Raw genomic sequence first — 20,132 nt, forward strand, 5'->3', positions numbered from 1 at the left:
CCCTGCAGCTCCGGCGCCGCCTCCTCCGCGCCTCGTAGATGGCGGTCCTGTCTTCACCGTCCGGCGGCTGCTCCGCTCTAGGCGAAGGGGTAGGGGTCTCCAGTACCTCGTTGACTGGGAGGGATATGGTCCAGAGGAGAGGACCTGGATCCCGGCCAGGAGGATAGTGGACCGGACCCTCATCACTGACTTCCACCGACTACATCCTGATCAGCCTGCAATCCGTAGGGGCCGTCCAAGAGGGGTCCCTAGCCGTCCTGCCAACCCTGCTCCTGTCTCAGTGCCTGTCCTGTCTCCCGACCGTGACCCTCCAGCTCCTTCTGAGGATGAGGATATTCACTCGGACCGCTCGGAAGAGTTCTGACCCGCCGCCTGCTCCCCTCCACCCTCCCGGCATGATGTTGTTCTCTGGACTTCTGGGGCCGTCCCTTGGAGGGGGGGTCCTGTCATGAGCACTCTCTCTCCCTGGTAGCAACCTTAATTGCATTCAATTCTCTGAAACTCTGCTCACTCTCTCCCTACTCTGCCTAACGAGCTCCACCTGGCTCCGCCCTGCTCTGCTCTTGTTACCTGGCCAGCTGCACTGCATTTCCCACTCACCATCCTCACCTTGCCTCACTCTGTTCTAATTACTCTGCCAGCTGCACTGCATTTCCCCACTAACCTCTCCCAGTATATCAAGCCCTGTTTTTCAGCCAAGCCCTGTCAGATCGTCTTCAAACCCGGACCAGTAACCTGCCTGTCTGCGCTCTGACTCCTGTTTGTGATACCAATCCTTTCTTGACTGCCTCCTTGTTCTACTACCCCGACTATCCCGACCTGCCTTCTGGATCTCGACTACTCTCCGATCTTCAGCCCCTCCGGTAACTCGATTCTGCCTTCTGTCTCTCACCACGATATTTGCCCAGCCCTGATCTGTACTTCTGCCTGCCATTCATATTGCTGTTGTGTGTGTGTTCCCCCAGGTCTCCGACCACCAGATGAGCGAGCCCAGACGCTTCACCACCCTCAGCCCGATACGCCGCTCCATCACTGGGGGACACACACACTAAGCACTTGGACTGGACACCCCCGGACATTTGGTGACCCCCGGAGCCCAGGTAACCCACAGGACCCTGAAAAACCCCAGAACCCCAAGCACCCCTGGAACCCCTGACACCCCTGGCACTCCTAGCACCCCTGGAACCGGAACCTCTCAAGATCCACTCACTCCTCTTCCCCCCTGAACCCTTCAATAAACAACTCTGAATTTGAACTTGCGCTCTTGGGTCGTCTTCTGTCCGTGACAGAAAGCACTTTTAAGTGCTGTCTACAGCGTCAATTCGTGATGAAGTTTTGTTAATTTCACAGAGATGTCCAGACCACAGCGTTAGCGGAATTACTATGGAGACGAAATGCGTTTTCCAGAGGGGAAATGAGTCGTTGGAGCTAGGATGGATCTGACAGCTCTTCTGTCTCATGTCGGCGGATATCAACTGATAGACAAGTAGGCTACATCGTGGTGAAGGACAAGTGGTGCGATGATGTCATTTTGTCAACCTGTGAGTTCAACAGCTCACCTCACCCGGGGGAGCGCCTCCCTTCCCCACTTTACGGAAAGCGTCTGCTACGCCTTCAAATAGGATTCCACCCTCTCTACAACTATGGACTATGGAGTTCACCAGACTGCCATTTCACTGCAATGGCCTACAAGGTTGGTTGTATGTGACAAATAAATTACTCTCCCTTTCTCTCTCTCTCTCTCTCTGAATATCCTGGGACTGGGCCTGAGGTGTAGGCTTTCACACGGCAGAACATGTCTGGTTGTCTTGGTGATCACTTCACACACTTCCAAGTAGAAGAAAATCACTGCTGATTTTTCCCCTTTCGCATCAATTTTTTTCTCTTTTCTTTTCTTCTCTGTTATTCACTTTTTTATGACTGTGTTTGTCCTTCTCTTCTCACATGTCCATGCATGCATACTTCATATCCAGCCTACCATTCTCTCACCTCTCTTGACATCAATTATTTTTCTCTTCACTTTCCTGCTCTGTTCTTCACTTTTATTACTGTGCTTGTCCTTGTCTTCTCACATGTCCATGCATGCATACTTCATATCCAGCCTACCACTCTCCCACCTATTTTCTCTTCAAATTGTACTTGCATACTTACTGTATATTCATCTACAGTATAGGCGGCGCTACAGCAAGACTCTTGGGGAAGCTTGAAAAAAAAAAATAAATAAAAAAAAAAGGGGGGGGGGGTTGCAAACGTCATCGGAGAGACTGTGGTAGGAGGGTCTGGGGGCACTTTATCAGTCGCCACGCGAGGTCCTAATCGCGACTTTTGATATATTATCTGCATGACATTATATGCTGTTGAAACAAAATGATGAGCAAATAAAACGGAACATTTCCATGCGCAACTATGGGTCTTGCTCGTGCGCCAATGGAACTCTCAAACGCGACAGGCACACACACGCACACACTGGAGGCAGGAGAGGAAGACGGCTATTTGCCAGACCATGGACTATTATCTCCCAAAAATGTATCGAGCAATCAAATCATACACCCGACTGTCCACACCTTTGTTTCTATTGACATTTTCATGCGCTAGGTCACTCTACCTCAGACCGGTATAACTCCCAATCAAACTCGTAAAACTAATGACGAGGCAAAATGTGCACACACGGGGAAAGACCGGAGAGCAAGTAAGCCAGCTGATTGACCATATCATGCCCAAAAATATCATATGGCCTCTCATATCCTACAGGCTGTCTTCAGATGTCAGTTTTGCAGCCCAAATAATACAAATATGCTGTAATTTTGAATTTCTAGTTGAAGTAGCTTGTAATGTAGTTCGCTACATTTTACAGATGGTTGTAACTAGCTTAATATTTCGATTGGATGTAGCTTGTCTAGTGGAGCTAAATGTTAGCTTACTAGGTTCTACAAATAAGTAGCTTGCGCAGCCAGACAATGTTCTCGCTGCCTCGCACTGTACTGTCCACTCCAGTCACACGCAGATGCCCAACAAACACAAGCGAATATACACACATCACATTACATATGGTAACTAAACCACCCTGGCAGGCCACCGTGAATTCAGGAAAGGTGTGCTTTTTTGAAAGTGGTGTTCGCTTGGCGACAGGATAGCACAGGTGTTTTGCTTTGTGATGGCTAGTTAGACGGAAGACAAGTAGACAACTACATCGAACAACATTGACAACAACATTGCCACCAAACTTAGCGCTTCGGCGAGCACATCAGGGGAAAAAAAATGATTTCCTACCTTATTTTGTCCTGTTAATTCCTGTTACTTGAAGATAGAGGCAAAATGTCCATTTAGATTCGCCAAATAGGCTATCCATTTGATAGATGTAGTGTGGTTGAATAACGAATGCTAAAGAGGAAAATGTCAACATTGTGACCTATGGCTGGTGGAAAAAAAAACGAATGATCTAAAAATGAAATGCAGTGGAATCCCAATTTATTCTAGAGGTCATTGCTTTATCAAGATATTAAACATTCCAGATTTCATTTCATAAGCCACAAGCCCGCCTCACTGCCTGGCTCTGTTGAAGCCAGTAGAACTGACACCTGATTGGTTGGCCGCAGCATGACATCGCCTCAACGAGGCTAGATCTACTAACAAGGTGGATAGGCACTTCAGCAGCAGGAAACCCTCGTTCTGTTTCCTTGTGTGTGCCTGTGACACTCCATCGCAGGATATTAAAAAAACATGATTTAAAAATTTCATTTCATTTATTTCTTATGACAACTTTGGGGAAGCTAAGCTTTCCCTAGCCTCTTAATAGCGCCGCCCATGGTCTACAGTATCACCAATCATCTCACTTCTTGAATGTTATGTTTTCACATTATTTTCCTTTACCTCTTCTCATGCCCTCATCCTTCCTCGTCTCCATTTTCTTCTCATCCCCCTCCTGCCTCATATTTATCATACCATTCTCTCCTCTCTTCTCCACTCCACTATTCTACTGCCTCCTTATTCTCCTGTCCTCTTCTCTCTTCTAACATTTATTCTTTCCTCTCTTCTCCTCTTGTCCCTCCATCATCAACTCTCTCCCCTTGACAAATAGCAAAAGTGCAAAGGTTGTGGGACAGCTCTGATCAATAGGGTTGCCCCCCCCCTGACACACACACAAGCGCACACGCACACACACACACACACAGGCACACAGATGAAGGATGCCTCATAGCCCAAATAACCTTGAGGGGAAAGTGGGCAGTAGCAGGAGTTTCTATTACGACAGTTATCCCTTCTCTAGATGGGGACTTATGAGCTTTGTGTGTTAGTGTGTGTGTGTGTGTGTATGTGTGTGTGTCTCTGTGTGTGTGTGTGTGTGTGTGTGTGTGTGTGTGTGTGTGTGTGTGTGTGTGTGTGTGTGTGTGTGTGTGTGTGTGTGTGTGTGTGTGTGTGTGTGTGTGTGTGTGTTTGTGGGCTGTAGAATTACATGGATATTGCCTGAGCTTGTTGGTCAGTTTAGTCTGTGGCAATGATGGAGCTTTCTGATAGTGTGTGTGTGTGTGTATCCGTACGTGTGTGTGTGTGTGTGTGTGTGTGTGTGTGTGTGTGTGTGTGTGTGTGTGTGTGTGTGTGTGTGTGTGTGTGTGTGTGTGTGTGTGTGTGTGTGTGTGTGTGTCTGTGGTTTGCTTTGTCTTATCTTCCTGTGATGAATCAGGAAGTTTGTATGGCTAGAACATTTTTTTTACTTTTCTTGGCATAGTTTGTTTTAGACCTACAGATATACAGTATAGCTTGTTTAAAATGTGACATGCTAAGGTTCCCATAGGTGAAAACTGCTTCCTTTAAAGTGCCATGGTTCTTTTACGAGTGGCTAAGTCAAGTGAGGTTCAGATCAAAATAATCGTCTTTTGTTACATATATGTTGTTTGACTGTCTGAGCTCAAGTTGAGGAACTAAATGTGTTTTCAGGTCTCAAGGGGTTGTAGTTGCATGATTGCATGATTGCATGATTTGATACTTTGATATATTAAGTTAAATGCTGTGATGTGATAAAATGTCCAGAAGATATATCCAAATCATGACTTAATCTATGTCATAATCGATGTCATTGTGTCCATCAAAGAGTTGCCAAAATCACACATAAGGTGCATTAGAGTGTCTAGTTACTACATTTAGGGAGAAATAAAATATGTAAAAAATCACATAATTACAGGTGTGGCACTCAAAACACGAGAACAAAAACATGTTTATTAGATAGCATTCAACATGTCATATGACATTGGGAACCATTAGTCTGTAGTTTGCTTGGAAGCACAGGTATACTGCCATTGTCAAATCATCAGTATTTTCTCTTAAAACACAGGTAAATAAGGGCTGTATTCTCCCACCCGCGTAAGTCCAAAAAAGGGCGCAACAGCGCCTCCGCGCTTACTCAAGTCTGTGGTTAAGCGGGGTTTATGAAGGATTTCACTAGTTGCGCACTTTGGGTGGGGCCAGGCCAAAACCAGGGAGTTTCGCATGTAAATTAATCCTAAGCGTATTCTCCCGTGCACTTAAGCGCGTTTCCCTTTACGCACTGTAATTTTGCATTTGATGTCCGCTTTGGCTCGCATTTTGAACATTTTACACGGTATGCTTTGTTGATGTTCCGTACCGTCCAAATCGAAATTCAATTCTCAGTTGTTCTAAACTACACAATTACACATTACCTGTGGCCACAGAACATGTTAGTATGAGGATCATATAATTTTGTGCCCATGTACTGCAACCGAAACATCAACCTTGTTGCACCATGCTTAAGTGGACAAGGAAGGCACGTCCGACCAAATATAATGCCGTCTGTGATGTGTTAGATATTGTACAATAGTAGAAACTAGCTTTTAGATAACTAGAGATACTGATCTACTGACAAAACACACCCTCATAGCATCCGATTGGCCCATAGGCACACACCCACAACCGCACTGGATACTACACAAAAAGCATAAGTTACACAAGCATTCAGAGCTCTGGAAATTTCCTGACCTAAATACCCCTGACCGATAACAAAAGTTAATGCAGTTTAGGAGAGGTTAGGTAAAAAGAAAACTGCCCTCAATTTCCCTACATGTGTATTTTATTTGTTGTCTGTGGATGGGTGCGGTTGTGGGTGTGTGCCTATGGGCCAATCGGATGCTATGAGGGTGTGTTTTGTCAGTAGATGGGTGTGTTCGTGGGCGTGTGTCTATGTGCAGATGAGCCTATTCTGGGATGTTGTGTGGTTCCGAGGCGGCCATTTTGACTCGTTGTTCTTGATTGGCCATCTTCATCCTGTGGTCTTCCTCTGTGCCATCTTCATCCTGTGGTCTTCCTCTGTGTCCCCCTTTAACCTGTGAACGACTGGGCATAATCCCCCATCCCCAAACATCAACCATTTCTATAGGGATTAGGGCCCCGGGTGGGGCTGGGCCGTCCTGGGAACATCAGGATTACCTGTGGTGCCATCTTGTCCAGGCCCGTCTTGGAGAACATTAACATGATTGCCTTTGAACGAGAACTTAATGGTTCTTGAGGCGTCAGCTCCTGCGTACCCATCTGTGGACAACCTTTATTCAGTTATTTGGCTGCAAAATGTTCTGGGCTCACCATATCCTGTTAATCAAATCATGTTCAGTCATCCTTGCAATTTTTCATCATCACAACACATATTAGTAAACATTCAGTCTTTATTATCAAACAATCTTATTAGCAATCTTTATTATCAAACCTTCTTATTAAATCAACTAACAAACCAAAAGTATCTCTAGTTATCTAAAAGCTAGTTTCTACTATTGTACAATATCTAACAGATGATGAGTATAATTCTGTTCCAATCGTCTGGACAGCCATCCAATTCTGGGCTATTCCAAAACAATCCTCACCTTTTTTATTATGTTGTAGCCAAATTAAGTAAATGCTCCACTTTTGTGATGTATTGGAACTCGTGCATATATGTGCATGTAGGCTATTAAACTTCCTGGACTGGTCACCGACATACAAGTCACCATCAACCTATTGCATGTTGTCCTATCTGTTTTTTAAGACACACACATATTTACTGAAGCTCTTTGCAGCTAAACGTAAAAAGGTCGGCCTATACAGAGCATTTCTTTGGCATTTCGCTTCTGGTCTCTATTATACCCCATGAGCTGCGTGTTTAAGTCCTGGCTTAGTAGTGCCATGTACATTTTCCATGTCTGCGACAGAATATAAAGTGTCAGGTTTTGCACACACGTTTACAATCAATATTTGCGTTGACATCGCTTCGTAGAATGTAAGGATGCGTGGGTATCAATGGAAGGCTAATTTTCTGCCCTTTCACATAATATTAATATCACGTTGCTGCTGTGTGAGACGTGGAGAGGCGCTTTCAAAAGTCAGCATATACAATGTTTGTTACTGGGGGAATTAAGATGCAACGATCAGCATTTAAATACGTTTTAATCTCCGGTATTACGTAGGCAACACGTTTCACGATGTGTATTATTTCAATCAACCTGTTGCTGCGCTCCAAAACGCTGAGCTGCAGTTCCCGCGAATGGGACACATTGCGTTTCCGTCTCATTATCTCACCTCCACTACTCGCCTTGTGTTTGTGAAAAGGAGCGGAGGTTAGATTTTGAAACGCTTTTGCACGAGAACTTTTGGCACGTGGTTTTAAATTCAAAGTTAAAGTTCAGTGTTGGATCTCAATGGGCTGCCGAGGTTTTCACATGGTTGATCTGAAAATCCACTCTCCATAGTTTCTTTGTAGCCATAACTGATGAACTTGGCGCCTCATCCGCCCATTAAGCATATATCACGCCAATGTTGGGCTACGCGCTGTTTTTCTGAGTTAAGCGCGAGGGGTGTGGCGACGTTCCAGAGGGGAAAATATGCGCAAGATAAGACAGCGTAAAATGTGCGCGCGTAAAACCGACTTAAGTGGAGACGGGAGAATTCCGCCCTAAATGCATAAATGCATTCTGATTTCTCCACACGTTGTGACAATCTATTGTCCAGCATCCACTGTCTTACATTACTCAAATCATCAGTAAGGGTGTATTGAATCTGAGAGATAACCATACTGGCTCGAAAAACATTCAAACTGAAACTTTACTCTGTAGATTTCCAAGCAGGCATCTCAGTGGACAACTTGAGACCTGCCGAGCATGGCTTTAAACATGATAAGACTTCTTTGAGAGATAGTGGTGCACAGGAGAGGGACACATTTGGAAAATGTTAAATATGTAATATGTAGAGAGTACCCTGACACACAGGCAGTCTTCTGCAGTATTTAATGTGGCAAGACATCCCTGAGTAAGATGAAGACCTATCCACTGGTAGGCTGTTGGAATATGTTCAGTGAGAAGCCGAGACCGTTGCATTTTTTTTTAGACCTGTGTGGATGTGGCTATAAATATGCTGAGGCTTTCAGGTAGGACTTAGCCTCAGAGGTAGTGCTGGACAGGAGACGACCACAACATTTGGAGGCTGTTAAATACTGTAGACATGCCTGAGAGAGAAGTACAGACGCAGACCCCTCCAGTATGTAGGAAGCTGCTTAATGTGGAAAGACATCCCTCAGAAAGAGACAGACTTTTCTGAAAAGCTGTTGGAATATGGCCAGGTTTCTCAGCAAGACCAGGAGTGGGGGTGCACCTGAAGAACAGTGTAGAATATCTTAATTCTTGTAAGGAAGGGCCATTCAAATGGCGGTCCTGGGGCCAGATGCGGCCCCTGGAGGGCAAGGTTCTGGCCCCCCACAAACCCCTTGAAATACAGAAACGTTTTTTCGGAATTTAGAGACAAAATTACGGAGTCCATATCGAGCTGAAACAGGACACAGGACGTTGAAATGCAGGAAATTACATCTAAGAAATGCAAAACTTTCTGGGGGAGGACCCCCTGACCCTCCACCTCAATGAAGTGTCCCGTGTTTTTTTTTTTCATTGATAGTCGGCAAACATAATACATGTGTATAGTTCGCCTTTACCGAGAGGAATTTGAAAAACTGGCCTTTAATTGAATAGCCCTGTTGTAAGATGTTCGGGTCATTTTTTGGGTCATTTTCAGATTTTAGCTTGGGAAAAATAGTATCAGTTATCATTCTTCGACACTGAGATTCACAGGCTTTGGCTCATTTTCAATGAGGAACATGAATCTGAAAAACAAATTGTGACCCCCCCTTGCTAACCCCCCCTGCACATTTCTATTACACAAGCAGTGTTCCCGGGTCATTTTGACCCGTATCACTTTGGGAGGCTTATACATCAATATTTTCGAAGCTCTCTGATACAACAGTGATCACATGTTGAGTAGACAAGGCAGAGGGTGAAGTATGTTAAAAAATGAGGGCAGATATTGTTCGGTCCTTCAGTTCTGCATCAATGTTTCATCCTTGCGCGATAACCTTTTGCACTAGTGGTTCAATCCAAGAGCTTGGATTGAGTTTACTCACTTACTTCACCGTCTCCTTATCTCTCTCTCTCTCCACTCTCAAAAGCATAAATAAACAGAAATGCACAGGCAGGGTGAGGGGAACATGAGGGTGAAGATGAGGTTTTTTTTCCCCATTTTCCATTTTTTCATGTGCACAGGTCAAATTGACCCAAACACCTTCTATGTAACCAAAACACGAACACCTTACAAGGGTTAAATCGACTCTGTAAGTGGGTAGATGACAGTTAGGCAGAAAAAAACGTTTTTTTTTTTTACAAAACATTGTTTATGAGGGAAAAAAGTATATGTCTACATAGTGCAGCAATTAATCTTTCAAAAAAAAAATCCAAGTGGTCACAATGTTGGTCTATTAATTGATTATTTATTTATGTTGATAAAGCAATTTGCTGAAAATATGTCCTTTGGTGTGACATTAAGAAATAAATATATTAAGTAATGTAGAAATGGCTTGATGGAGTTTTATGAACATTGTTACACTCTTCATATTTATTGATTTTTTTAAAGTCTAAATTTTTTCCCATTAGAGGTGAGCTTATTAGAAACCTTTGAGGAAATATAGGGATATCTTTCTTTTTAAATGTTCAAAATTGTCCAAATTTATACTAATATTTCATGGATGATAATTTGTTCTTCCCTAATGCAATATTCAGTGTTTATCAAATTTATTGTTAAGCTCAAACAAATATTTGAGCGTTTTAAAAATGTCACACCGTAGGACATTCATGTCACACTAAAGGACAGAAATGCAAAACTGAGCCAGAAACAAATGTATCAACATGATTATTTTGTCTTTTGATCATAATGTAATGCTGTAGTCAATATTGACCTACACTTTATGCTTTAAGTCTTTAAGTCATAGATTATCAGCCTATCGTAACACTTAATGACAGCCATGCGGTCATTAAATTTAACCTGCAGAGCTCATAAGACTCATACTGAAGTGTGACGTTGGCATGACCATCAAACCTCACCCTCCTTGTAGGTATGCTACTGTCACACCATTGAACCTGTAGTGTGTAGTGGCCAGTGCCTGTTTGGTATCTCAAGCTGGACAGCACATTTATGCTATATTGAGCTCTCCACAAAAAAATGTACAACCAGTTGTTTTAAAACCTATTTCTCAGATATCTAGTCCTTTGGTGTGACCTGTTTGTCCTTTGGTGTGATACTTCAAAGTGTCACACCATAGGACTTTTACCATCACACCATAGGAACTTTGAGCTTTTGAGTTAATTTAAAGCCATGTCGTTGCCAAGTGAAATACAATTTCACCTTCAGTAAGATGCATTTGCATACATCTACATAAGAAAAAAATAAAAATATATATACACCATTGTCAAAATGTATTTTATGGCCGTCACACCAAAGGACTACAAAACTAATACATATTGTGGTAGCAAAACATAATTGATTGATTGAAGAACTCTGAGAGAAAAACCTAAAATCAACCCTTGCCATTGGCTTCTTGAGGGTCTAAAGTCACAATTTATGTCCCACTGGAGCTTCAACGATAGATAATTATCCACAAAATTAACCAAAAATATGATGTCACACCACAGGACATTGTTTTCTGTGACAAAGTTTCATAAGTCCATACGGTCTCAGAAAAACAGGAAAAAAATTAAGCATTGCCACTTGAGACACCTTGAATAACATGCCAGGGTTGTTTAGATAAATGACTGAGGTTTGATTATTTATTTTAAAATGTTTTAATATGGAGAACCAGGCTTGCGACAGTCACACCATAGGACAAATGTGACATTTGACTCAAAATTAAGTATACTTATTTAAGCTCTGGATTTATTACACATTACAACATTAGTTTAATCATTTAAAGCATTGACAATTTTGAAAGCATGAATTTACTTAATTTTAAGAGCCTGCGACAGCAAAATTTACACGTCACGTCATCTACCCAAGTGTTGAATTAAATTCATGTTTACTGTGATGAAATCTCTGGCATATGCTCTCAGACAGAGGCAAGCCTTTACATTTTCAAGCTGTTAGATAAGGTAAGGCCTCTATGACAGGGAAGGAGATAACAGGTAGGAGAAGACCTCCACAACCTCCTATAAAAATAGAAAGAAAACCGCTGCAAAAGCCTGCTTATCCTTTATGCTGTAATATAGAAAAATATCATCATCAATTGAAATATATCTGTGTATATATAACATTATTTCAAGATGAAGTCTCAAAACAGCCATTTTGACTGTTGAGGGTTAACATGGCAAGATATGAGAGAGAGAGAGAGAGAGAGAGAGAGAGAGAGAGAGAGAGAGAGAGAGAGAGAGAGAGAGAGAGAGAGAGAGAGAGAGAGAGAGAGAGAGAGAGAGAGAGAGAGAGAAAGAGAGCACTTGACAGAAAAAAATACCACTGCATTTGAAATCTCTTGGCCATGACATGGTAACCCTCAGATATAAGCAGGCTCCTACAGTACATTCCAAAGCCTTTACATTTGGCAAGGCTTAACTGACAGGGGATAACAGATAGGAGAAGACCTCCACAGTTCTCTGCAAAATAACACTGTGGCAGAAAGCATACGGCTCAATTAGAAGGCTGTCGTTAATAATAAACAGACTCAGGGTCTAAGTTATCCACACAAGACATACATACACTTACATGAAGCTGTGTATGTCTGTGTATGTCTGCAACTTCACTGACCTCCTTTCATTTTTCCATGACACAATACTATACGAGGAAAAAACATTCTTTGTGGAATTCAAACAGAAAATACCCAAATTTGAATATCTATCACACAAACAAAATATGTCTTTGTCTTGCAGGGGAATAGGTGACATTTCAGTTTGATTTCAACATACTTTCAATGTAAAACATTCCGAATAAAAGCTAGCATAGCTATTATATACACATGGTCCTTTTTGTAAGCTTCTGACCTACTATTAACAATATTTACACATATTTACATCCAAAGTCATCATAAATATAATAATTCATCAATGGGTCTAAAACAGATCCCCAATCACATGGCCTAAATAATAGCTACCAAAAAAACACTATTATTTAGGCCATGTGATTGGGGATCTGTTTTAGACCCTTTGATGAATTATTATATTAATGATGACTTGGGATGTAAATATGTGTAAATATTGTTCAGCCCCTTGGTAGCTGATTATACATAAGGTTTTGGGATAGGTGCCCTCTGGTGCCCACTTTGTATATAGCATATAGCTTACCCTTCACTTTTGTATGTGACCCCCCCCCCCCCGGTTAGTTTGAAACGTCGTGCCATTAAATATTTGGGAGCATTTAACAGTGTTGTGGACCTTTATTTTCTTTACAGCTCAATTAAGGCTCACAGTTATTCCATCGACCAAAGATGCACAGCCACTATTGCAGCAGCATAAGTGTGGCCTGTTAAAACTCTTGAACATGCTTGAGTGATGGAAGTAGTCCCAACTCTTGAACGGTTGAAAAGGGAGAATAGCATCTTCAAAGAGGCTGAAGTGCTGTTGCAGGTTTGCTATCCCTCAGCTACTGGAAGAGCAAGCTGCTCCTTTCTCTTGCCGTTGGCAAATTTGTGTAGCGTGCCTGTCTGTGTCTGTGTCTGTGTGTGTGTGTGTGTGTGTGTGTGTGTGTGTGTGTGTGTGTGTGTGTGTGTGTGTGTGTGTGTGTGTGTGTGTGTGTGTGTGTGTGTGTTCTGTGTGTGAATGTCCATGGGAGTATGTGATGGTGGGAGTGTGTAAGAAAGAGATTCTCAAGTCCACTTCCCTGGCTTAAGTTATGTTTTTACTGCTTTCATCCAAGCACTAACCTTGCCTAAATACCCCCACAAGCTGTTTTGGGTTTAAATCGTTACGAGTGGGATAGGACACCACAAAGTTAACAACAAGATATTCACAAAGTTGTTCTTTTGTTTTATTTTAATTATTTTTAAAAATGATTTTATTTAATTTTTTAACAAGGACTACTGTATTACTTCAGTGAATGACCAGGAAAACTGTCAGTGCCACCATACTATTGAAAGGTTGAATATTATAAGTTGATTTCAATTCCAAATCTGGTTTAATCATTTAAGTAGAAGGATTCAGTGGATGTTTTCTTTGGAAGTTGGAAGTTCACTCTGTAGGGTATTGCGTCATATTCAATCTCAAAGAGGTGACATCACCTCTATCAGGTGTAATTAATGACTAGAATATTTAACATTATGTTTTATGCTGTGAACTCCAGATACTGTAGAATTACTCAAACCGCACGATCACACCGCCGGCGTTTAACGCGTGCAAAGATGCAGAAATAATTGACTTTGTATGGGAGAGCAGGTGGCAGAAGCGTTAAAAGCCGCAAAAGCGTTTCTAGAGACGAGGGCATCAAAAGCGGCAAAAGTCGAACTTCATTTAAAAATATGTAATAAGCTTGGCGCCAGCCAATGGATTGTTCACATTTTTCTAAACGCGAGGTTCGGTTGGTAGAGATTCCTGGTCAAACGCTTCAGGTTGAATCTTTTACCGCGTTCAACGTTCCTGGCCTGTGCTTTCCAGGCAGGAGTCAGCAGCGTTCTAGCTCTTTCAACACCGGCGGTGTGATCGCAGCAAAAGACACACAAGAGATACCCAGCCGGTTGGTAGCTTATTAAATCCTGCCCTGTATCTACATAAGATGTATCCTCCAGCTGAACTCTCTCCCACCTTTGCCGAAATCAATGTGACGAATCAATGATGCATCAACGATTGTCATTTGAGCAGGTTCTAAGACGGTGTGTATTTAAATATAATCCTTGCATACCCTCTCAAATTATTGAACTTTCTTTGATTATATAGGAGGTTTTTGAGTAATTATGTGCAGCTTTATATAGAAGTAGTAGGGCAAGTTGTCAGTCTTGGGTCTTTGAATGTCACATTTCTCAATTAAGCTCTTTGTATTACAATAAATTCTGCTCTGTCAGTTGGTATCCAGCAGTGATTCAAAATAATAAGCTGTTTGGTTACTGAGAGTACTGTGTGTGTGTGTGTGTGTGTGTGTGTGTGTGTGTGTGTGTGTGTGTGTGTGTGTGTGTGTGTGTGTGTGTGTGTGTGTGTGTGTGTGTGTGTGTGTGTGTGTGTGTGTGTGTGTGTGTGTGTGTGGGCATACATGCCTGCTTGTGTGTGTGTGTGTGTGTGTGTGTGTGTGTGTGTGTGTGTGTGTGTGTGTGTGTGTGTGTGTGTGTGTGTGTGTTAAAGAGTCAGCAACAGTTTGAGTGTGGGTGTGTGTGTATGGGCGTGTAACTATGGGTGAGGCAGTGAGATCGTTTGCAAGTGTGTGTGTGTGTGTGTGTGTGTGTGTGTGTGTGTGTGTGTGTGTGTGTGTGTGTGTGTGTGTGTGTGTGTGTGTGTGTGTGTGTGTGTGTGTGTGTGTTCTGTCCGTGCCACTTTGCGATTTAAGAGGCAGCAGCTCATTTTACCTGGCTAGACAACAAGCTCCCACGGGAGCCCTCCCTCTTGCCCGCTGATGAAAGCTACAGCCGAGCCAGAGAGACTTGTCGCTAAACACACACACACACAGGCACGCAGACAGTCTCTCTCTCTCTCTCTCTCTCTCTCTCTCTCTCTCTCTCTCTCTTTCTCACTCTCTCTCTCTTTCTGTCTCTCTTTCTCACTTTCTCTCTCTTTCTGTCTCTCTCTCACACACACACACACAAACATACACACACGCATGCACACACACACGCCCGAACGCACGCACATACACACACACACACACACACACACCGTCAACCTAAATGGCTGTACAAAGCAGCCTTTCAAACGTGGTTCCAGTGGGGTGTTCAGTAATGAGGAATAAAAAGAGAGCCAATCTTTGAATATCATGGCACTGGGCCGGAGATGTAAGCTCTCTCACACACACACACGCGCACACACACACACACACACACACACACACACACACACACACACACACACACACACACACACACACACACACCGCAATGTGTGTATACAATGGCAGTGGACCTGTGGTTGAGTCTGTCAAGAGACCTTGGAGACGGTGCCTACATTTGCAAGTACACAAGGTATGTGCACTGGGAGGCCTACTTACAATGTAGCCACGGGCAGATACAGCAAAATTAAAGACTAGAAGAATATTCACCTTTTTTTCTGCTAGGGCAGGAGTGTCAAACACATTTTGGTTCAGGGGGCGCATACAACCCATGTGATCTCATGCGGGCCGCACAAGTAACATCATCATGAAAAAAACCTTAAAGCACAGGATTTTGTTTTCCAATTCTTCTCTTCTTTTATGATTCCTAAGTTCATCAGCAAACATGTTGCCTGAACTCAGAAGACATAATGTTTATTGACATTTGTTTTCTATATCATTATATCACAGGTCACATTATTAAAGCACTTCCAAATCAATGTCTTCATTAATGTACGAATGCTTTGTCAATACCATGCTAAAGAAACGTGAATTTATGATTACAGTACTGTAACACGGAGATGTTGGTTAAAAAAAAATCAATAATACCAAAGCCAAGAGTACAGTGGCTGTTATAAAAGAGTGTGTGGGAGGTGAACATGTTAAGGCTTTAAATATTAAATTAATCATGTTCAATGATGTATCATTGATTTGTAATGTACATATGTAATTGGGAGGTCTGGAACACAATCATGTCCAATAAGACATGCTGAAGATCCCATTGAATATCGACTGAATATGAAAAGCATATACGTACCAGTGATTCTCAACCAGGGGTAGGCATAACACTAAGGTTACGCGAAGACACTGCAAGAATGTAGTGTATGTACCATAGTTACACTGGCATGGAGTAAGAGATATAAATAATGAGTGAGGGGGTACTCATGGTATGACAAAAAGTTGTAGGGGTTACACAACACAAAATATGGTTGTGAAACAATGGTATACACTATTTCTAATATTATTTAGAATATGATATGAATATGGATATGAAAATGGATAGTGCATCATTTCTACGTAATCAGTTGCAGGGCAATTTCACACAGGACCTGCAGGGAAAAACACTGATAGGGCCCCCTAAAATGCTCGCTAAGGTCACATGGGCCCCCACCACCATTACCACCTAGTGCTAATCTCTGGCCATAATACTGTTTGGTGTTCTTTTCTTTCTCTCCATTTTCTTTTTCAAATAAACTTTTTTCCCTATTTTTTCTATTGTATAATTCAATGCATCTCGTTCAACAGCTTGTCAGTCCCTCCAGGATTTTTCACTGGGATTTTGTGATTTTGCGGTCAAAATGTCTGATTTTGTGGCGGCATTTTCTCATTTTTTGCAAAGATTTTACGCCCCTTTCTGGGTTTTTTGTAACTGAAAACCACAATCAGTCTAAGCAGGCTTAAGACAAAAGAGAGAGAGATTCAGAAACACACTTCCTTTTAATTTTCTGTAGAAACCCCAACACAAATTACATTTACAAAAGTTACATTTGGCCATGGGGTAATTCAGGTGGAAATATCCCGGATTTTTCACATTATCAAAAAACACCGTCGGTCCAGCTATTTATAGGCTACCCACGTCCCTGTCCAACGAGCCACACCCCCTCTTGAAGAGAGAGACGAGGGTCTTGCTTATCAAGCTACCTGCCAGAAGACGGTAGGCTATGCCAGATACCACTAAGAATTGAAGTTCCTTGAAAATATGAGCTATCAACCTCGAGCTCCGTAGCGCTTGTGCGCCCACTCTTTTCCTCAGAAACCGTCAGTTCATGCAACGCATAACACAGCCTCGGAACAGCGATTCATGCGATTAACCATCACAACCTGTACCAGCACAAAGTTTTGCACGAACAGACAACTTGTGCGACGAAACAACAAGAAGAAACGCATTACGCTCATTTCATAGTTTTGTTTTCATTGCATTGTTTCTCCACGCTGTAAAACGTGTGCTGAGGGATTTTAGACAGGATCTGTCTTTGCACGCGCGCTGTTGTGAAAAGCAGAGTGTAACGCACCGTCCGATCTGTCTCTGTCATCCCGTTGACTGTCAAAATTTGGCCTTTAGAAAATGTCCCGGACTTTGGCTTAAAATATAGGATTTTTTCCCGGATTTTGGGAGCTCAAAGTTGACAGGTATGCATGCTGGATGCCAGCTGCCTATAAACTCCTAAACTAAACACAGAATGTTGAAGGGGACAAACGGGAACATTTGCGGTAAAATGCGGCTTTACAGGAATTAGTGGCATCGTGAAATTATGCGGAATATCATTGAATTTGCATGAATCCACGCGATCGCTGAATCGCGAAAAACTGGAGGGACTGGCTTGTGTCTTCACAGTTTAAATGTTAACAAGCTCATGTTTTAATGGTTTAATTTGTGAAGACTACAGGGTGTGATGACCTACTGATGTATCGGTAACACTTTACGGGGATACACTCACAAAAAGCACATTATTAACAGTCTGACCCACAAACGTCTATATTACCAAAAGAAAATAAAGAAAGGAGAAAAAGAAGAACATTTTCCTCTTCGCATATGTGTGTGTGCGTGCGTGCGTGCGTGCGTGTGTGTATGTGTGTGTGTGTGTGTGTGTGTGTGTATTATTCTGCATGTGTGTGTGCTCATTCTGCTTCATTTTCCTCATTGCTCTCAGGGGAGTATTACTGACTCTAACATCTAGCAAACGACTAAATCTTGAGAGCATGGAAAAGCTTTGTCGAGGTGTCCATGCTTACGGGAATAGGACTGACATCTATAATGTAATGATTGGTTCAGTTTCCAAGGTCAGGTGAGGTTAGTGGTACAAGGTTTAGCACACTATAGTAGGTCATGATAACATTAAAGAAGATCTTAGAGCTCAAAATAATGTGTTTGGACTTTTAAGGAACTTTCCACCATATTTCGAAATATGCTTATTTTGTACTGTCCCTCAAGATAAATAATTGATCTTGGTCAATGATACATGTTGATAAGTAATAGCCTATTAAAGGAATATGCCACTATTTTGGGACTTAATACAGTTAAAATGGCTAGGGTTTATAAAGGTGGTAAAGTGTCTTATTTTTCATGTAAGCCGTTGTCTTGCTTTAAGACAAGTTAAAAGAGGGAGCATGTCGCTAAGCTAGTGAAAGTCAATGCATTCGTGTAGCATGCTACAGTGATCCATTGACTTTTACTAGCTTAGCTACATACTCCCTCTTTTAACTTGTCCTACATCAAGACAATGCTTAACATGAAAAATGAGACACTTCACCACCTTTATAAACCCCAGCCAACGATTTTAACTGTATTAAGCCCCACAATAGTGGCATCCCCCTTTAACAGAACCTGTGAATGGCTGGAAAAATAGTAGATAGTTAAAACTGTTCGTTCAACAGAATACATCCTGGAAGTACGCAAAAGTGTGTACAGTACAGTACGTAGTGCATTGTGCGCTAAATCTGACTCTCAAGTAGCGCATTCAGTCCGACTGAGAACCGTGCTGGAGCCCGTTCCCGCGAGAAGGGTCCAGCTGCAGTAAAACAGTTCCACCCTTAATGCAAGCACGCCCATGGGCGTTCCCGGCATTTGCCGTATTGGCCAATCGTGAAGGGATACTGCATGATGTCATTTTCAAGGCCATTTCCGGATGAAAGACTCCATGTTTTCAAAGATATCCCGTGCAAATTGTTATCTTCCAGAGAAACGTTTCACTGAACATTCCACTGACATAATATTCTCAACAATTTATGTAAGAAAGTGAGCTAAATCACACGTTTTCTAATCCCAATATGTATTTTGCTTTGTCTTCCCGTACCTCGGACATTGTAGCCTACTGTTTAGGACTCGTGTCGCTATGCACACATTTGTCATAACGTATCAGGTCGCCAAAATGCTTTGATTTCAACACGACAACGTTGACACATTGACAGTAAATACTGTATATATTGCCTAAATATATACTGTCAATGCGTTGGCATTACCTTACCTAGCTGTGTGTATCGAGGTCACTGTTAACACTGGGAAGGCTATATGATTAAACCACAGATTTTTATAAGGGCTGTGATTAAACATCCTTTCCAGGATATTAACACACCCCGACAAATAATAATAATTAAAAAACCCTTTTAGGCGAGGTTGTTCACTTGGTAAGACATGATATAGGCTACTTAGAAAAGTTGTACAATGTACATCAGCAACACATTCCCGACTTTTTGAAGTAATGAGTGTCACCTCACCACAGTTATGTGGCCAGCTTGAAAAGAGCAGATATTAATGAAAAAATATATGAAATAGTATTTGAAATAGCAATAGGCTATCTGTTTGTTTTATTGGAGAAAAACGATTTCTTCATTACCATAGGCCTACCATACTCCATGTCTGTCTGTGATTTAGGAGTGACCACACCATTGAAGCTTACCTCTTTATCCAGGAGAGGTTCCAGATTGGCCTGTCTTAATTCAAAGGCCATCAGAAAACAGAGAAAAAAATTCCTATCATCATAACCAGTGTTTGTGCATACATAATCAGGGCCGCTGACAGCTTTGGCTTTGCCCAGGACAAAGTCATCTGAAAGGGCCCCCCACTCAATACATAGACTACATACAATGTAATGAGGACCCATTCCTGGACCCCTCGTCTCACTGGGCCCAGGTCAACGGACCCCTTTGTCCCCCCTATCAGCTTCCCTGCATGTAGGCCACATACATTGCTGAAAGAAGTGAACGAGACAGGAATGAAATGTGAATTTATTTCTGTTTACTTTTACACTATGAAGTGTGAACGGTCACCTCTCCCTCTCCTCTTATTCAGAGTG

This window comes from Engraulis encrasicolus, chromosome 15, assembly GCF_034702125.1.
Source record: "Engraulis encrasicolus isolate BLACKSEA-1 chromosome 15, IST_EnEncr_1.0, whole genome shotgun sequence".
NCBI lineage: Eukaryota > Metazoa > Chordata > Actinopteri > Clupeiformes > Engraulidae > Engraulis > Engraulis encrasicolus.